Here is a 17,787-nt window from a genome sequence, read left to right on the forward strand (position 1 = left end):
CGGACGCATTTGATAAACTACGCAAGAAACGTAGTGGGGTGCATAATTATAGCTCTAAGAAGGATGCCTCCTTCTCTCCCTCCTCCTCTGATAAGGATTCCTCTTCTGATGACTCCGATGACTCGGATCCCCCGATTCCTAATAAATAGGTTAAAAAGGCGTCCCCTCCTTGCCAGGTCTTAGACTTCGACCCCACAGAAATAATACACCCCAGAGCTTCCAATTGGGTTCCGCCACCCGAAGTGGCTCAATATGTCCAAGCTAATTTAAGAAAGAGCTTCGATAAAGAAGTCAGATCTCGGTTAAAAGCTGAATGCCCCAGACCAGACCTAGAAGGCAAGGTATCTGACACACCAGAGATAGACCCTACCATGGTCACTTTTATGAAAAGATTTGTGAAAGATCCCAAAAAAGGCCTGGATCGATCCTGGCGTAGTTGCCAGGACAAATTGTTGGATCTGTCTGGTCCTCTGACCAAGATCCTGGAGATGGCCTATGTGGCCAAAGAATCAGGCTCCCCTGTGGACACGGATGTCCTTATCGGTTGGGCACAAAGATCCATCTGTCTTTTAGGTAATTCCAATTGCGCTATTTCTGCGGAACGCAGAAAGTCAGTACTAATGCGCATTGATCCAAAATTGTCAGATCTTGCATCCTCGGAAGCGGGCCCTTCGGCGGAAGGACTACTCTTCGGATCATCCTTTATTAAAGACTTGGCCAAGTTCTGCTCTACCTTTTCTTCCCTTGACAAAGCCCAAATGTCCCTCAAGAAGGTTTTTAAACGAGGACTTTTTGTCAGGGCTGGTCGTTATGGAGGACGTATGCCCGGCCGCGGATCCTACACTAGTCCCCAAAACTATTATCCGAGAGGAAGAGGTGGTTGGTACGGGGAACAAGACTCCACCTTCTATCCCACCCGCCCCAGAGGAAGACGTCCTCGCTTCCACAGGGGCCATCGTAGAGGGCAGCAAGGAGCCATACAGGACTCAAGCTTCACAGGTGAGCATTATCCATTACTCTCAGGTAAAGCTTGGGGGCAGAGTAGCATTATGCTTGGAACATTGGAAACGTATCTCCGGAGATCCATGGGTTCTTCAAACGGTCAAAGGGTTTCGACTAGAGTTTATCAGTACCCCCTCACAACTCTCCCCTCCGCTACAGATGTGTTTTTCCCTAAAAAAATCAACATTTTATAGACAAAGAAGTGCAGGCTCTTACAGACAAGGGAGCCGTTCAGTTTACTTCCCCTCATCCTTACGGTTTCCTCAGTCCTATTTTCGTTGTAGACAAGAAAGGAGGAGGTCACCGGTTAGTCTTAAACCTCAAAGAATTCAATCAGTGGATCCTCTACAGACATTTCAAGATGGAGGGCATCCACATGCTAAGAGATATCCTCCTGGAAGGAGATTGGATGGTACGTCTGGACCTAAAAGATGCCTATCTGTCGATTCCAATTTTTCCTCCTCACAGGAGATTCCTACAATTCCAATGGAAAGGACAGTGTTTAGAATTTCGTGTCCTTCCATTCGGTCTGTCGTCAGCCCCTTGGTGCTTCACGAAACTCCTGAGGCCGGTGATGGAATGGCTCTGAGCCAGGGAAGTTAGATTAATTATATATCTAGATGACATTCTACTGATGGCCCAATCCCCAAAAGTCCTTCTAGATCACTTGAATTGGACCATCAGTCTTCTGCAAGATTTAGGTTTCCTTATCAATGTGCAGAAGTCACTGTTGAAACCCTCTCAGGTGATATAGTTCCTGGGGTTCCAGATAAATTCTGTTCTATGCCAACTTCTTCTTCCCTCTCAAAAGATTTGCAACATCAAGAAGGAATTGAGATCAACACTTTCCAGTCGCACCGTCTCTTTGAGGAATATAGCCAGAATAGTGGGCTTGTTAGCTTTGTGTATTCAGGCAATCTTCCCTGCACCCCTACATTATCGAGCACTACAGAGGCTCAAGATCAGACATCTACAACAAGGACTGAGTTGTTCGGAACAGATCCCATTGACTGCTGAAGTGAAATTGGAGACCCAATGGTGGCTCCATCATATGGAAGCTTGGAATGGCAGAGCGATTTTCGGTTCTCACCCAGAAGTGGTAATAGAATCCGATGCTAGCAGATGGGGCTGGGGGGCACGTTGCAACTCCCTAGTGACGGGGGGAAGATGGTCGGAATGGGAGCAATCCCTTCATATCAATTGCCTGGAACTTCTGGCAGGATCTTTTGCCATAAAGAGTCTCTCCCCGTAGAAAACAGATTGTTGCATACTCCTGCGGATGGACAATGTGTCAGCAGTGAGGTATGTCAACAAATTAGGGGGCACGAAGTCCCAGATTCTGGCAGAGATTGCAAAGGATTTCTGGCATTATTGCCTAACTCAACGTCTAGTAGTCATAGCAGAATACCTTCCTGGGGACCAGAACATCATAGCGGACTGGAACTCCAGATACCTGTCGGATTCCAGCGACTGGAAATTGGACCCTATTTTCTCAGATAGTCAGGGAATGGGGCAGTTGCGAAGTGGATCTGTTTGCCTCACGCCTCAATTGTCAAATTCCAAAATTTTACAGTTGGCGTCCAGACCCTTGTGTGATAAAGACAGATGCCTTTCTTCAGGATTGGTCCCAGTTTCGAGGTTATGCTTTTCCTCCATTTCTGATGATTGCCAGGGTTTTGTCTCAGGTGCGGAGACAGAAGACAGAGTTTATTCTGGTGACCCCCTTTTGGAGAGCACAGCCTTGGTTCCCCATAGCTCTTAATTTATCTTGTGCCTCTCCTCTTCCAATTCTGCCTCGTCAGAATCTTCTATTGAGTCCGGAGGGCCTTCAACATCCACTGGTCTTGTCAGGGAAATTGACTCTACTAGCCTGGTTAATTTCAGGTCTAGATGGAGTACCCCAGACATTATGAAGCAAGCTGCGGAATACATTAAGCAGGCCTGGGCCGGTAGCACCCATAAAAGATATGACTCAGCCTGGCGCAGATGGTCTAGTTGGTGTGATGGAAGGGGCGCCAATCCATTGGAGGCACATCTTGGTCTGATTGTTAACTTTTTAGCACAGCTAGCTAGTTCTGGTCTGGCTTACGGACGATTGATAACTTTAGGTCAGCTATTTCAGCAGGACATTCTCTTCTAGAAGGTAAACCCATTGGAGAACATCCGTTAATTCGCAAGCTTTTGAGAGGTATACTTCTTTCTAAACCTCCTCAACCTAAATATTCTGTATTATGGGATGTTAGCATTATTCTAAAATTATTAGATTCTTGGCCTACCAACAGGTATTTGTCTCGTAAGCAGATTTCAGGTAAGCTGACCATGCTCTTATGTCTTATCTCTTGCAAAAGGGTTTCAGACGTCAGAGCTCTGGATTTGGCTGGTAGAACTTTTTTTTCCAGATGGTGTCACCTTTTCTGTGACAAGAAGGACTAAAACAAATTACAGGTCAGTATCCTATCCAATATACACTGAAAATTCAAAGTTATGTGTAGTTCAATGTTTAAAGGATTATGAGGCGGTCACAGAAGAATTTAGGCAAGATGCTTAAGGTCAATTATTAATTTCTTTGCAAAAACCTTTTAAACCAGTTACCTCAGCCACATTGGCCAGATGGATGAGATGGTTGATGAGTGAAGCAGGTATTGATACCTCTATATTTGGGGCTCATTCTGCTAGAGGGGCTATGGCTTCTAAATCTTTTGCTTTGGATTCCCGGTTGGAAGACATTATGAAGGCAGCAGATTGGTCTTCAGAAAATACTTTTCGTAAGTTTTATCACAAACCTGTATTGGATATAGCTACTGTGGTAATAGAACAGCTTCAAACTAGCATAATCGGAGCGTCCGGTCCTTACATAGAATAAAAAAATGTCTAGCTATTGCGTCAAGAATTTTAAATTCTATTAAGGACACGGATGCAAGGATTATCCCACCCTTTGTTAAAAAAACACAATGAATATTGAATATCAATTATTGTGAATATTTATGATTATTGTTATTATCCCTCCCATTTTGTTGTCAATTATAGAAACATCAGTTTATTTGAGACATTCTCAATTTCGTTGGGATATTACCTGCCTGTTTGTTGTTACAGGTTCTGATCAGAAGAGTTCCTGAAATTCTTATCGTCATGGAAAAGTTTGGTTGTAACATATTGCCTCGGTTGAGGTTCCGATGTTGAGCTATCCAGGAGAAGGAGATCCAGGAAGAGAAGATGTTCATATCTCCAGACTTCGGGATGGCGTAAGAAGTTTAGTTTTCAAGTTGATCTTATCTGTTCTGACCAAAGAAAGAGGAAGTGACATCAAGGGTCAAAGGACTTATGACAGAGGACATGGCTAGTGATTGGACTATGTGATAGGATGTTATGGCATCTTGGGATGTGTAGTTTTTTCTTTTACTTGTAGTTGATTGGCTGCTGTTTAAGTCAGTAAAGAAAGAGAAAGCATAATCCTCGCCTCCGTGTCCTTGGGTGCACACCGCTGCAGCGGAATTGGGCACCCAACAGCACTAGAAGCCAACATTGGCTGTATCAAAAAACCCACACCTGATACATGTACACACACACCGTACACACCCACCAACAGCACTATAAAACACCCCCCACAAAACCCACAACCCTGCTACACAGGCCAAAACCTTAGAGAACTGCACACACACACCACATCTACCTATACACCCGTCATGCATCACACACCTTACCTCAACACTGAACACCCTCTGCACAACACACACACTACACAATAGGCATGTCCCCACAAAAGCACCCCCGTTTCACTGATGAAGAGTTGCGGGTGATGGTGGAAGAAATTGTCAGGGGAGAGCCACAGCTGTTTGGTGCACAGGTCCAGCAGATCCCCATTGCCAGGAAGATGGGGCTATGGTGGAGGATCGTGGACAGGGTGAACTCCGTGGGACAATATCCACGCTCAAGGGATGACATTCGAAAGAGGTGGAATGACCTACGGGGGAAGGTGCGTTCCATTGCATCAAAGCACCAGGTCACCATCATGAGGACTGGCGTGAGGGCCTCATTGCAGTCACTGGAGGGCTGGACAATGCTAAGTCACCATTACTAACCTACCTCCACAGATACCCGAAACTGCATGGCATGTCACCCACTCACCCTGCCTCCCTACACCCCACTTCATCCCATACAGTGCACCACCCCAATACCCACCCTCAAAGGTGTATCCCTGCATGCCCTACCCACTGCAAGCACACCACTCCCAGCTCCCCTTGCACACACAACAGAAATTCATGGCCAGCATGTAGCACTACCAATCTCACAATCCATCACCATACACTAACCAAAGGTGGGAGGACACCAGACCCAAAGGGAAAGCCAGAAATGTGGAATATCTGACAGACAATGACCCTAACAAATCACTTACATCTCCACAGGGTCCCCAAGCAATGTCAGCGGTGAGCAGGTGCCACGGCAACCCAGTCCTCTACCAGAAGATGCCATCAGTGATGGCAGTAACTCTGGATGTTCCGGGCTGGATAAACTCCTTGGCCCATCTGGGACCACTGGTCAGTCGGCTTCCACATCTGACACCCAGTCCACCACAGGCCCCCCTGAATCCAACACCACAGCAGCCAGCCAACGTCCCCAAACCCCTGTCTCCAGGACACGTCGAACAATAGTGTGTCCACCTGTACAGGGACCCGAATTGACACCACACAGGCAAGACAGTGAAGGTCCTGGTGTATTTGGGAGTGGGCACACCATTCAGAGGACACAGGCACAGGGGGCCAGAGACAGTGGGGGGTCAGCTGTGTGCCAGGCAAAGGCCAGGCTCAGTGAACTGACTGCCCAGGAGGCACTCACATATTTCCTGGGGGCATACCAAAAATCCCAGGACGGGATGGGCCAGGTGATCACCATCATGCAGGAGAACCAGTGGCTGCAGGGGGTACATCACCAGGAGGTCATGCAGCAGTTGCAGGGCCTAAATGCCAACATGGCCTTCATTGTAGGGGTGCTGGGTTACATGGCCAACACCATGCAGGAGAACAGAGCACACCAGCGGCCCACTTCCACTAGCCACACCATCTGCTGCAGCAAGGCGACAGGAGGACCTGCAACGCCAACCACAGGCCAACAGCAACCCTCCCCCTGCAGAAGGTAAACTACCCGCAAATATTCCCTGCGACCCAGACACCAGAGACTGTTGCCTATGGCCCCATGGACACTGGACCTGTGCTACAAATCAACTGGGCCACTACACTGAAGTTTTCATCCCCCATCACCCCACTCTATTGCACTATCCCTTTCTTTTTGTCACTTAAATAAACACCCTTGAACCCCACTGGAGTATCTGTGCTTTATCATACAGAAACGTGCAATGTATTGAACAGTATTATCCTGTGCAAATGTCCTGTAATGTGTGAATCCATCCAACAAATGTGTTTAAGCAGTCTGTAGTCATCACATCAGTACACAGTTGTGATCACGCCAACATCTGCAAAAAGGGAAGGCATAAGTGACAATCAATTGAAATGTAAAGATAGTGATTGACACAACACAGATGGCATATGACACCTAAATGAAATGGAGATGTGAACAGAATTACAGTGTTCTTGAGTGTACCGATTTTCTGCCCCTGTGCTCAGATTCCTCACTGAGGTCAACAGCCAGGACAGGTTTGGGTATCCGGAGTCACCTGAGATTAGCGAGGGACACATATTACTCATGTACAATGGCATGGAGTACAACTCCAGTTGGCATACACTGACATATACTGTGTGAAGACTCAAGCTCACCTGTAAGCCACACTCTGTGCCTCTGTAGTCGTGCTATCACTTATGGAATACTGCTATTCCTCAATGCATAGGCATCATGCACAGATCCAGGAACTTGGCAGTGACATGGGAGATGTATTGATCAGCAAGGCACACCATCTAGATATTTAGAGAGTGGTAACTCTTCCTATTCCTGTAGACCTGCTCATTTGCCCTGTGAGTGACCAAGGCAATATGGGTCCTGTCAATGGCCCCAATCACATGTGGTATGTGTCCCATGGCATAGAATCCAGCCTTCACAGCAGGCAAATCTTCACTCTGGGGGAATGAGATGTAGCTTCTCGTGTGTTTCAGCAAGGCAGCCAAAACCCTTCCAAGCACAATCGAAAACATTGGTTGTGACATTCCTGCAGCCAAGCCCACTGTCACCTGGAATGAACCATTTGCCAGGAAGTGGAGCACTGACAGTAACTGTACTACAGAGGGTATTGCTGTAGTGCTACAGATAGCAGGAAACAGATCTGGCTCCAATTGTTGACAAAGCTCAGTAATTGTGGCCCTGTCCAGATGATAGGTGAGTATGATGTGCTGGTCCTCAGTGTAGCCTAGTCCACTATGGGTCTGTACACGTGCGCTTGCCTCCTCTGGAGTGGTAGATATCTATGTAAACCAAACATAAGATGTGTGTGACTACAGGAAGTATGGACACATAATATCACAGGACACACAGCATGTATGTATGTAGAATACTGGAATTGTCTTGGTGTGTACAATTGATACCTATGTTGCACATAAATTAGTCCAACATAAGTACCAGCATAAGGAAATAAATGCCTGTCCTCTATGCAGGGACAGGTGGAAGTGATCTCACTCCGCCAGCGTTTGGTGTCATGGCAGAAAGCGGTCTGCACCGCCGTGCAATTCCTCATTGGCCAACATGGAGCTCTATGTGGTACAGGAACCAATGATGATCAACGCTAGCGGTGATGGTGTTCACCGCAGCGGACGTGACCGCCATTTTATCTGTACCACTTCACTTGATTCCTGGCTCTCTATGGCTCAACATCTCCACTGCGTGTGCTGCTGTGTCCTGTGTCTGGAACCTGCGATGGCCCATGCTACAGGGGAAAGGGCCCCAGCCTTCACATCCGAGGAATTGGAACAGCTTTGTGAATGGGGTCCTTCCCCTGTATGAGCAGTTGTACGGGCCTCCAGACCAACAGGTAAGTACATCATGGGTACGTTGGATGCGACATGGCTGCATGAAGATGTATGAGTGTGCTGGCAGTGTGTCATATGGGGGGGTTTGGCTGCATGCAGTGTGTATGCAGAGGTACAGGTCATGTGTGTGCTTAATGTGGGTTCTATGCAGTATGGAAGCCATTTCTGTTACAGAATGGAGTGTTGAGTTCATTGTGTCCTTCTGTCTGTGTCTCCACTGCAGGTCAGCACCCATCAGAAGAAAGGGTTGTGTTGTGCGATCGCCAAGGGCGTGCGGACACTGGGAGTCTATAGCCGGCAGAGAACCCACTGCAGGAAATGGTGGGAGGACCCGAGACGCTGGGCCCGGAAGACCGCGGAGGCCCAGCTGGGGACGGCCTCCCAACAAGGGAGGACACCCGTCGGACCCGGAATCCCCTAATGGCCCACATACTGGTCGTCGCCAATCCGGAGTTGGATGGGCGCTTGAGGGCAGCACAGCAGCCACAAGGGCGTGAGTACAGACTGTGTGGTATTTTGTTTTTGTTGCCTGCCTTGGGGTTTGGGTGCAAGATTCTAGTCACTGGATGCCCCAATATGCAGGTTTAGCTATTTTTGTGTTGTCCTGCTCAGCAAAGTAGGGAGGTATGTATATTTGGTATTGGTAAGTAGCTAGCATACCACGGCAGAGTCCCAGTAGGTGTGCAGATAGTAGTGTTTGGGTTCTGAACTGCTATTGTACCCAGTTAATGGTTTGGCAATGTGGTCCATACTGCACCGTGTTAGTCCCAGTGAGTGATTGTGATGTGTATGCTATATGTGCTGTTGTTGCTGTGATTGACCTTATGCTCCCTTTCTTTCTCCCCAACCCTCTCCCCTTTTCCCATCCTGTGTGCATTAGCATCATCTGGCGAAGGAGCAGGGGCACCAGTGTGGGAGCTGCAGCCCACAGGACCCAGGAGGCAGAGTCCACTGATGCCAAGGGGACCAGTGGGTTGGAAGGCATTGGGAGCACTGTGGGGGGAGACTGGAGAAATGACATCTGACTGTGATTCTTCCTCCGATGGGAGCTCCCTGGTGGTGGAGGACCCCTCTGGGACCACCCCAGCTATGTCACCTTCTGCCACCCCCCCTGTACCAGCACCGCCCTACCAGTAGTCCCCCACCAACTTGCCTGTGCCCACGCACCCAAGATGGTGAACGTCTCCTTCACCTCAGACAACTCAGGCCCTGCCCCAGTCAGCCCTGCTGCCCTCACTGAGGCGGCTAGTGATCTCCTGAGATCCATTTCTGTAGGGCAGTCAACCATAGTGAATGCCATCCAGGGGCTGGCATCCCAGATGAAGCAATGCAATGCCTACCTGGAGGGCATTCACAGTGGCTTGGCTGCCCTACAGAGATCGTTTCAGGCTCTGGCCTCCTCATTGATGGCAGCCAGTGTCCCTGGTTCTTCCATCCCCCCTCCAACTACCTGTTCCCACTCTCAAAACCCTCTCCCCCAACCCATCCACACACACAATCTGATAAGAATGCACCCAAAACAACAGACAGGACTCACACAGACAAACACAGGCACCACACTTCACTCCACAAGCATACACACAGCCAACACACAGAAGCACATACAACAGCCACTGCCCCCACTGTCTCCCCTCCTCCTCCTCCCTCACAGTCATATCAACACTGACACCTGCATGCACTGCATTATCAGTCCCAGATCCTGCCACCTGTACTGTCTTGCCCAAAGTCACCACAACAGCAGACACGCAGTCTAGCACCCCATACACCACATGTGCTGTCACCACCATCGCAACCTCATGCAGCACACCCACCTCACTTGCAGATACCACAACATGCATACACACATCCTGTTTGTCCTCTCCCACCCTGTCTGCCCCCTCCAAAGACACATAAACGCCCCCACTCAGACACTCAACAGCCATGTACCTCACACACTGTCCATGTACCTGCACCCATGACCAGCACACCTACTCTTCCTACAACCACTCCCTCTACCTCCACTCCCACTCCTCCTCCCACAATCTGCCCCACTGGACTTAAGAAACTTTTTGTTTCCCGCCTTGAGCTCTTCCCTCCTCCCCCGTAAGTGAAAGCTCCCTCTCCCCCAGCCCAGTACCTCCAGCTCCCAGTCCTCTCATGCCCCTCCCCCTGCAGAAAAACCTAGCAGTAAGGGACACAACACTACCACTCCGCCCCCCGCTCCAAGCCCACTCCTCCACCCCTAAACAAAACAGTAAGGACCCACCCCCTCCCAAACCCAAGTACAAGGGCCCCCCTCCTAAGAAACCCCCCCACCCCTCCCAACCCCAAGTCCAAGGAGCCCGTCCCAAGAAACCCTCTGCATCCTCTGAAGTGCCTGCCTGCCATTGTCATGATGCCCCTGCCCAGTGGAGTGACTTGGGCTGTCAGGAGTCAAGTTAGGCCTTGGACGTTGCCCTGTGGCTTTTGCCTAACATTGGACTGGCCAATGGCCCTTTGTATATAGTTACCTCATCAGTTGTGGGCGCAGGTCCACCAAAATACAGTGGTTGAACCAAAGGTATATGTCCTGGCTTTCTTTACTTCTGGCTTATGTTGGTGTGGGATTTCTCTGCAGATTGTTCTCTGTGTGTGGTATGTGTGTATGGTGTGTGTTGTGCATGTGGGTCTGTCACTCGCCTTTCCCTCCCTTGTGTGGTAGGCTGCTGTATTCACCGTCATCGTCTTTGTTGGCATTGCTGCTCCTGGACTGCCATCCCGTGGTACAGCATCGGCAGGACTTCCAGTTTGGCTTCTATGGCAGCCGTGGAGTCCTCTGTGTCCTTGGAGGTGAGTGTCTCCTTTTATATGATGTGTTTCCACCAGGCTTTCAGTGGCGATGGTCCCGCCCCGGAAATCCTGGTGGTCTGCTATGCCATATTATGGTGGGCAGGTTGTTGTCTTCCGCCAGCCTGAAGAAGGCTACGGCTGTGGTCAGTGGACGGACCACACTGGTAGTTCAGGTGGTACATTGGCTGTCTATGGGAGGGATCACCACCATGGTCATAATTTGGCAGTCCTCACCACCAGCCTGGCGATGGTACTACCATCGCCGGCGTGGCATTCAGCTAAACGCCAGTGTCATAATGAGGGCCATAATGTTTTGAGGTAGCAGAGTATATTCACTATCTGCCTGCCCAATTTGCACCAGGTTGGACCTGTCAAAAATCAACAGAACAGACTGTTGTGTTTACCTTTCTTGTTCCACCTGATAATGTTATATAGAATGTGGTTAAAGAGAATAGAATGTAGCATGTGTCTGAGGGTAGAGTTCAGTTGATGCTGGGATGTTGGAGGAGATGGACATGTTGGTCCTGTTATTACCACTGAACTAATAAAGAATAAATATCTTACCTTTGACTGGTGAAGCGTTTGTACTACAATTTTGTCAACAAGCTATCTTCAAGAGGACTTTCGCTTCATCGTCCCTCGCTAGAATCTTCTACCCAATGCGAGCAGTGAGCGAGACAGAGCATATGGAAGTATCGCATAAGAAGAAGCAGTTGGTGCAGCAGTACAAAGGCACGTTCCAGCAGCTTGCGCAAACTCAGGAAGCACACAATTGAGAGCATGTCATAACGCACAATGTCATGGCCATCCTACGTTGGCATCAGCGCACAGTTACTGGCACTGCAGCATTCTTCATTCTTCAAAAGACTGTGGAAGTGCCTCATGATGTACTTCGCAGCGTCTATTTTGGTTTGGTTATATTCGATTAGCTCCACAATATTCAAGCACATTTTACTTGCAATTGAACACTACTCTTTGTCATATTGTTTGAGACATGGTGCTATAATATCTTTGCTCCATGCTGAGGAGGGCGCTCTGGTATTTGTTTGGTATTTCAAATATATTGATTGTTGCTCTTGTGCTCGACACTAAAGTGTAGAGGCTCAGTGACTCCAACATTTTAGTTAGTGATTCCAATTGTTTATTTTATAGGTGTGTTTTCCTCTGTTCATATAAATGTGTGTGTCACAAACCTTTTCTTTAACTCCTCCATATCCATTCTTGGAGTCTCCTAGGGAATCTCCTATAAAATTACATGAATGGAATGGGGACGTGCTAACAGGACCAGAGGGTCTACATATCCCAGACTGCTTTGTGGCCTCAGGAGGCGGCCATCTTGTGCATCACCTGCTCCCACTTGCCAGATCCAACGAGCGCCATAAAGCACGAGGGGGCATACCGCAGCGTGGGACGCGCTAACAGGACCAGAGGGACTGCATATCCCAGACTGCTCTGTGGCCCCAGGAGGCAGCCATCTTGTGCATCACCTGCTCCCACTTGCCAGATCCAACAAGCGCTATAAAGCGCGAGGGGGCATACCGCAGTGCAGGACGCGCTAACAGGACCAGAGGGACAAGATATCCCAGACTGCTTTGTGGCCCGAGGAGGCGTCCATCTTGTGCATCTCCTGCTCCCACTTGCCAGATCCAACAAGAGCTATGAAGTGTGAGGGGGCATACCGCAGCATGGGCCGCACCAGGGCAAAGCCCGGGCCAAGGGCGGGCCCATCTGCGCCCGTCCGTGACAGACCGAGACCAGGCAGGGCCAACCCCTGAGTTTGGCTTTTTGCCTTAGCCACCTCGAATTGTTCTGTCCCCCCTTAGTCCTCCCTCAACTATCATCCTAGGCCCCTGTCTTGTACCATTACATTGCCACAGATATGGGCAAAAGAAAAGCAATCGAGGGTGGGGTTGGAGGGAAAAATACAAGAAAAACTTCAAAAAGTTGGGCTGTAATGAAGTACTTGACCGTATTGATAACGTCCTAGCTGATTGCGGGGAAATATTAACTCCATCACCCGGCACCGACCAGCCATTGAGTCCCAAACCGTGCCCTGCAACCCAATCACTGACTAGCAAGCAGGGAACCGTACCCAATATGTTTAACAAAGCCAGGGTACGGGTGAAGACCGAGACTAGCGCAGAGCCCCCCAACCCTGCTGATTCAGTCCCCAGCCTCTGTTCCCTTCACGACCCAGATATAGAGCCCCCTCCGTCGCCTGTCTCTTGTACCAATCATTTTCATCCGTTATGTCCCTCCGATCCACCTACAATTCAGGATCTCACAGTTTCACCTGCCCAGGCCAGGGCAGAAAGCTTCGCAAATATCCAGTCATCCCTCCCTCCCCCAAACAACGATTTGGCAGGTTGCATACAAACAATCAGGGCAGAAATGACAGCCCTTAAGTGCATAATAGGTGACCTCACGGTCACAGTGGGGCGTCTCATGGAAGAGAGAGGGAGAACAGCTGGGGAAAGTGACGCCACCCCAGCCCAGACAAATACCACCACTCTGACTCTACCTGTTCCCACCATGCTTCATCACGCCAAACACCTTCGAGGCCCCCAGGTTCTCTACTTGAGGACCCCGTCCCTAGGACTTTGGTCTGAGCCCGCATATTGGGTTCCCGCACACCAGCAGGCATGCAAACTGACTATTCTCCCACTAACCCCGAGAACACAAGTTCCAACTCCACACCCCTCACTTTAGGGGCGGGCCGTCGCTCTGGTAGTACATATTCTCCCAAGACTACCACTCTCCCTCCCCAGAAAATATTTATGACCAATGTCCCTAGATCTAACTCTCGGGGGGAAGGAAGGGGAGGATTCCCTGATTAACAAAGTCACCCATTGGATTCATCATAGCAGAGGATGTATTTCAGTAATTAGGAAAGATATTCTTAGGGCCAGACGACACTGGTCCAAGAGCTCACTGTCCGATTGGATCGAGCTCCTCCTAGTAAATGAGCAGCTAGCCTACGACTTAGTAGCCTTAGACCAAAGAACTAATGCCCCGGGTGGGTCGACCATTTAGTTTAAACCCGAGTCACCCACTCCACTTTGTGTACCACCCTCCCTAGTGGCTCTAGACCAAGACACTGTCTGTTCCATGGTTGATTGACCATCCGATATTGAGGTGCAGGCTCCCCACGTTAGACCTGATAGTAGCATAAGCTCTAACAATTGTGCCCGCACCGATAGTGACCCAGCGGTCATCGCTGACCAGACACACAGGACGGTCTCTGCCGCTTCTCCCAAAGTCACCACACTAGTCACCCCAGATCTCCAGGTAAACCTGCTCCCACTATCCAACTCCTCGACCACCAGCCAGAAAGTAAAGATTGTCTCATGGAATGTAGCAGGCATAAAATCCAAGCTTCCGTTGCCGCACAGGAACCTTTTCATCGACCAATACGACATATGTATCTTCCAGGAGACCTGGCTAATTAAACCTGCCTATAAACCTGGCTATGCAACCTACCACATACCCGCCGCTCCCAGCAAGGCAGGCCGCCCATCGGGGGGTCTCTTAATTTGGGTAAAAATCGCACTACAGTGTGTAATGAAATTGATACCCACCGACACCCCTGACATCCTTGGTATTAGCCTCAAGGGAACAGGGCCCACTGCCACTGACATTTTAAACATCTATGCCAGGGGTACAAGGGGGACCAACCGCTCTGTGACCCTGCTCTGTGACCCTGCAGTCCCTAGAGACCCAACTGGGCGAAAGACCCTCCAAACATGCCCTTATTATAGCGAGGTGCTTTGATACCACCTTTGAACCCCTTGGTATGGACCATATGGGCGATTTCAGGGAAGAAGATAACATTTGGCACATACCCAGGTTGGAGCTCCCCCCCCATTAAGAAGTGGCACTCGGCCACCCTTCAACTTAATGCCCTGACCCTCGGCCAATGTCTGAGGGCTGTGAATGGAAGAACAAAATCAGATAAGCATCCTACCCACACGTTCACTGGTTCACAGGGGAAGAGCCTCATCGACTATATATTAATGGACCTTAGATATTGGCACTTGGTTGATGACATAGTAGTCCGGACCTGAACGGACAGTGACCACAATCCACTCTGTCTCAGTTTAGAGTCACCGTGGGGCAGGGCGCCCCCAGCAACAACTACTACCAAAGTAGCCAAAGTGGTACAGGCTGAGAACAACAGACGGCGACTTATATGGAACAAGGTGATCCTGCGAGACGACATTCTCTCTTCCAATGATTTGGACCTGACACTTTGTGTATCATTGATATCTACTATGGGAGAGAATGTGGTAAGCTGTTCCTCCCTAATCGATGTTCACACTGAGTTTTTCCAAAGATTGGAACAGCTCCTATCCCTGCCAGCTGCTTACACTTCCTGCAGTGCTTCTCCCCGTGAGGGGGTTAATTAGTACAATCGGGACTGCCGGCTGGCATGAACAAGGCTAAATAGCGCAATCAAATATAAGGATGTCACCCGAGTTAGGTCTCTTGGGAACCAGTACAGACAGACGGAGCAGAATAAGGCCAGGAAGGACTGGGAGGAGGAAAGATGGAGCCTCCTGAGGGCTGCATGTGAACGCAGGGACTCCAGATATTTTTGTGCCATAATAAGCTAAAGAAACCTAAAGGGAGCCCCTGCAATTGGCAATAACATCCTGCCCTCAGATTCGTTCCACCATTTTAACTCTCTCTATAATGTCGAAAGCCAACTCGTAACCATCTCAGACTGAAAGCTGCTGGCCCTCGCGGCATCCCTGGAGACCTCTTCCTTTACAACATCGACAAATGGGCAGAGTACATTCTCCTTCTATCCAATGCAGTTGTCAGGGGAGCGCCCATTCCGGAGTCCTGGAGGGGTGCCGAGGTAATACCCATTTACAAGAAAGGCGGCAGGTCCCTACCCGCCATCTATAGGCCCATTAGCCTTATAGATACAGTACAAAAGGTATTCTGTTGTGCACTACTATCGAAAATCAAAGATTGGATCAATGAGAATGGCATTTTATCACCACTCCAGGCTGGCTTTAGGTCCAAAACAAGCACCACAGATCAGGTGTTCAGGTTTCTACTCTTGTATTGGAAGGTCGTAGTGATAGGGAAGGGGAGTCTCTAAGTAGCCTTCATAGACCTTAAATCAGCATTCAGTCTGGTCCCTAAAGGTAAACTGTGGGAGATCTTCAAGGAGATGGGTATTCCCCCAGGGATTCTGACTACAAGAATCCGACTACACGAGGCCAACTATGCAAAATACCCTGGGGAACCAGGGCGATCTCACCGATACGATTCAATTAGTCAGGGGCGTTCGGCAGGTCAGGTCATTGATCACCTCACCTCGCAGCCCTCTGATGCACTAGCCCTAGGCAACGAAAAGATCACAACACTTTTGTTCGCAGATGATACCCTGATAGTATCCAAAACCATGATGGGCCTCCAATCTTCATTGAATCGATTTAATGACTTCTGCTCCACAAGAGGCCTAGAAATAAAGACCTCTAAAACCAAGTTCATGGTCATGAACCCACACAGGTCACATAGGGGGAACGTTTTCCTAGGTGGGTCCAAACTAAAACTAGTCAATACCGTTGACTACCTGGGGATCAAACTATCAGGCTTAATGTCCTGGAAAGCCCATATTAACTCCACATCATTAAAATTCGGCCAGTTAGTGGGTGTCCTTTTAAGGGAGCACCATGCCTCATCATCACGACTAATAGCTGCTGCTCTCCACATTTATAACATGAAGTCTGTTAGCGCAGCTCTATACAGGGCTGAACTCTGGGGCTTTGAGGATGTGGCCCGCAAACCTCTGGGTGCTATAGCTGGTCTTAGGCCGCTGCTGTTCTGGAGGAGAATCATGGCAACTCCCAAACTTTCTCCCTATGCCACCGCGTTTAGGGAAGTTTGCTCTTTGGATTCGTCCAACAATATCAGGTGGATCCACTCAGTTAAGTCAGCACTGATTGCCATTGGGATGGGAAACTCATGGAGTTTTCCACACACAGGGCCACCACCAACCAAAGAAAGAGTGAACGCCTGCTATTGGGAGTGGGTATCCCAGTCCATATCTCGCTCGCTCTCAATAGGGCGTCTATCTAGCGAGTTTCTGGACTTCAAATCTACCTGGTCGCTAGAACCTTACTTGGAATGCATTTTAGATCCGACCGATGGGAAGCTCTATATGCAGTTCAGATTTGGTTCCCTCCCTCTTAATACCTTTACCAGCAGATGGCAAAACAAGGCCCCAAGCAACAACTTATGCCCCTGCTGTACCCTGTACCAGGAGTCAACTGCCCATGTCTTCTTTGTTTGTCCATCCTACACTCATCAACGAAGGAAATGGCTCACGCCAACTTGCAAACGGCTTGGGACCCGAGATCATGCCGTGGCCATGAGAATCTTAAAATCAGACACCAGTCCGCCCATTGCCATTACAGTTGCCAAATTTCTCGGGGAATGTGGTGCACCAGAAGGAAATTGACTAAAACAGTCTAGCCCCAAGTCTTTGCACTGATACATATCTATCTTTGTCCCAATACTGTATCTTGGAAGTGTGTTATGCCAAATTCTTTTTATTGTACTGCATTTCGTGCACTATAATTTTTCTTATTTATTTCAACCCAACCTATTTTATGAATTCTAAACTATTATTTATTGTGGCGCTATGCGACTTTTATGGCACTGGATGCCAAAATAAAGTTTTATGATGCTGAATGGAAATAATATTTATTAAACTAAATTAAAACATTTGAAGATAACGAAATGTCACAACTAAAGAAAAACAAAATATTATTGCTGTTGTTGGGACCACAGGGACTTCTATAATGCTATAGAGAAGAAACCTTGCACTCCTACTGAAGCTGATGTTCTCTTACATGCTTTAGACAATTTTGATAATTATTATTCAACTTTAGTTTGTATAGCAATCAATACACACACTTTTTTTTCAGGAGGAAACAATATGTCAGAATCTTTTGAAGAGTATGTTTCAGCTTTTAGGAAACTTGCCTTAACT

This window comes from Pleurodeles waltl, chromosome 1_2 (assembly GCF_031143425.1).
Source record: "Pleurodeles waltl isolate 20211129_DDA chromosome 1_2, aPleWal1.hap1.20221129, whole genome shotgun sequence".
In the NCBI taxonomy this organism is placed as follows: domain Eukaryota; kingdom Metazoa; phylum Chordata; class Amphibia; order Caudata; family Salamandridae; genus Pleurodeles; species Pleurodeles waltl.